Source organism: Babylonia areolata, chromosome 12, assembly GCF_041734735.1.
Source record: "Babylonia areolata isolate BAREFJ2019XMU chromosome 12, ASM4173473v1, whole genome shotgun sequence".
Classification (NCBI taxonomy): domain Eukaryota; kingdom Metazoa; phylum Mollusca; class Gastropoda; order Neogastropoda; family Buccinidae; genus Babylonia; species Babylonia areolata.
The window spans coordinates 19,820,405-19,824,218 of record NC_134887.1 but is presented as its reverse complement, the minus strand read 5'-3'; positions in this window follow the sequence as shown (position 1 = coordinate 19,824,218).

Genomic DNA, 3,814 nt, shown 5'->3' with positions numbered 1-3,814 from the left:
GGTCATTTTTAAAAAATTTTTTTACGGTCGTTAATAATTGTCAGCTGCTGTTTATTTGGATCTTGTGCAAATTTCAGAGGAAGGCATTTTGATCTTATTGCTTCATTTCAATGACAGTAAAACAGAAAGTGAAGTTTATCATCGGTATGACGTTTGCACAAAGGGCTAAGAAAATAAACAGGAAGGTTTGTAAAATAGCGAAATTTATGAATTCTTATGAGGGATGCCTAATCGGAATCTGGGTCTGATGTAGATGTCCTTTAATGCCTTATTCCTACTGGACTCGAAATACGGCTCTAATGAAAATTCAGATTTGATTTTGTTGTTGTTGTTTACAGAATACCTGTCATGTTCCTGTATCCTACTGTGTTTACACCAGTCAATTAAAAGCTCTCCAAAAGTATGTAATAACCAGTTCAAACTCAACACCTTCGTTTAGCCACACATAACCAACTCCATACATGGTTGGTAAGTTGCGAATGTCTGATGCCCACCATTTCTTATTGTTACTGTTTTGATTTACAAGCATGGAGTGGGCTTTCTTCGGCAATCGTTCAGCTGTCATTATTGAAAGGTGCTGACAGTATCGGATGACGTTTGTTTTGTTTTTTTTTGCGTCCGTGTGCAGTGGTGCTCTTCTTGTTTCACCATAAAACATGTTATTTATTTGGAGCTCGAGGTGCAACGTTTCTTGTGGGTTTTTTTTTTTTTTTTTTTACCAGAGAGAGAGAGTGGGGGAGGAAGGGAGCTTGGGGGGGGGGGGGGTGCAAGGAGGATTTTACATCATGTTCTTGAGTAAGAGAGAGGTGTCGTGGGGAGGGAATGTGTGTGTCTGTGTGTGTGTGTGTGTGTGTGTGTGTGTGTGTGAGAGAGAGAGAGAGAGAGAGAGAGAGAGAGAGAGAGAGAGAGAGAGATGCGAAATATTTGTTCAGATCGGGCCAATGCCCCAAACTGAAGGGGGCACTCATATACCAGTTGCCCACAGTGAATCTTTTAATAGGACATCGAGTTACTGTTGATAAGAAAGGTTTAAAGGAATTGTTCATGAAAGAGACAGACGGAGAGAGAGGGAGAGAAAATAAGGGAGAGAGAGAGAAAGAGAGAGAGAGAAAAAGAGAGAGACAGAGAAGAAGAAGAAGAAGAAGAAGAAGAAGAAGAAGAAGAAGAAGAAGAAGAGAGAGAGAGAGAGAGAGAGAGAGAGAGAGAGAGAGAATGACCTTTTTCTACCTTACAGGTTTTTATGATGTTTTGTAAAATTCTAGACGTTTACCGTTTGTTTATTTTTTCTTTCTTTATCTTTTTTTTAATTTTTTTTTTTTACTACCTTTCGATTTTCCCATTTGCGAGTGTCTGAGCCGTAAAATGACACAAATTCTGCTGTGCCATAGAAACTTACAGAATTCCTCCTCCCCCCCCCCGCCACTCACACACACACACACACGCACACACACGCACGCACGCCGATCTCTCTCTCTCTCTCTCTCTCTCTCTCTCTATATATATATATATATGTGTATATATACCTGTGTCTTATTCATATCACTTACAGTCGCGGGAGGAGAGCTTTAGATGTATAATATGCACATCATCCTCATCATTGATATTCTTATTGTTGTTGTTGAGATATATCACGTGCGTTAATCTGTAGGCCACCACCATAAACGGATCACGTCTTTCTAAATGCTTGGTTGTCTTGTCATTATTTTATGCAAAATCAGTTGCATGGTGCTTTTCTTTAGGAATCGTTTTGTTGGTGAGCCTCAGCTGTTTATTTTGTGGTCGGTTGAATATAATTTTGTGTGTCATATGTATATATATGTAAAGGGCAGAGTCTTGATGATGATTATATATATCAACAACAGTAGGTTCTTCATGTCTTTAAAATTTGCTGCTTTTTTAGAATACAAGTTTTAAAGACATGAAGAGCCTACTGTTGTTGATATATATATTTTTTTAATTCATTTTACCGCTCTGCAAGGAGCGGAGCCCAGGTGCCAGTTGCATTGCTTGGTTCTAACTTTTTGACAGTTACACGTGACTAAATGCCTACGTTGACCGAACTACGCCATTGGTCAGTTCCATACTACACACAGTTGGTAGCGGGTTACGACCATACTAGGCTCTTTCGTCCGAGCAATGCAACTGGCTGAGAGTGTGAAATATATATATATATATATATATATATTGATAAGAAACTGTAGGGAGAGCTGGACAGTAGAAGGTCTTCAGAGAAGACATCATTATCAAAATTCTGCCCTTTATTTCCCTTCAGTGACTTTCTGTTTAGAGAGCAAATCGTTAACAATAATTTGATTGAGTGGCAAAATGAGTTTTCCCTCATAATGACGAATAGAGTTAATTGTTTATTTGCAAACTAAGTTTGTGACTTTCGCTATGTCAGGTCTTGTAATAAGCTGAAACCAACTGCATAAAGCTTTGTTTTGTTAATATTGTTCACTTTCTTTTTTGTTGTGCTTGTTGTCAGTCTTGCGTAGCTTATTTCTTTGTTTGTTTTTAGTTGTTATTCCCCCCCCCCCCAATTTTCCCCACATTGATTTTAGTTTTCACCCATTGTTTTTAGTTGTTTTTTTTTTCACAATTCTTTCCCATTGTTTTTAGTTCGGGTTTTTTCCCATTTTCAGCTATAGCGCTTACTTTCTTAGTAATTACAGTGTCTTCTGTTGTTGTTTTTTCTTTTCTTGTTTTGTTGTGGGTTCTCTTTCAGAAGTGGGAACTTTTGGTTTGATTGTTTAATAAAAGCTTACACGTTTGAAGCACAGTAGACTGACTTCCCCGTCTTGTTTAGTTTTTGCCACAAGATAGATAAGCTTTGTTTTTGTTTGTTTTGGGGTTTTTTGTTGTTGTTTTTTAATGCTCTTTTTTCCTCTTCTTTCTCTTCCTTCATTTTTCTTCCTGTCTGTTCCTCTCTCTCTGTCTCTGTCTGTCTTTGTCTCTTTCTGTCTCTCTCTCTCTCTCTCTCAGCATGTGTGTGTGTGTGTGTGTGTGTGTGTGTGTGTGTGTTTGTGTGTGTGTGTACATATATATATGATTATATATGAATACATGTATAATTCTCTTTGTGTGTCTGTTTGCCTGTCTGTTCTAGCATGCTACCTTTCTTTCATCAATAAGTAGATGAATACATAAATAAAGGAATATGTGTGACAGTCGATCGTAGTGGAGAGTGCCTTGCCATAACGAATAAATAAATGAATAGATAAACAAAATTCAATTTTTCATATACGATGTGTACGCAAAACGTGTGGCACTCACACACACATAAATAATAATAATGATAATAATAATAATAATGATAACGATAATACTACTAATAATAATATAGACTGAGAGAGAGAGAGAGAGAGAGAGAGAGACAAGACAAGACAAGACAAATTCTTTATTATCGAGGATAATAGATAAGCACTGACGCGCTTTTTTTTTTTCATCCAGTCCCCGCCCTGAAACAGGGTCTACACTACACAAAACTACATTATATATGCTACACAATGCTACTTAAAAATCATCGATTACGAAACAACATAAAGGCATAAGCATGGTAAAAATAAGACACACACACAGTTAGGCGAACAAAGACGCGCATCAACCCAATGACCCGGTCTGTGAAGTAAACTGAAGTCTTCACGAACTGATGATAGCACAGATACCCAGCACGCACACTCAAACCACGGGTTTGAGGAGCCCTCTCACGGGGCAGAACTCTTTGATCACCGCCAGTGTATAATGAATCACGAATTTCTTCCCCTTAAATCTCTGTGTCCCTCTCTCTCTCTCTCTCTCTCTCTCTCTCTCACAC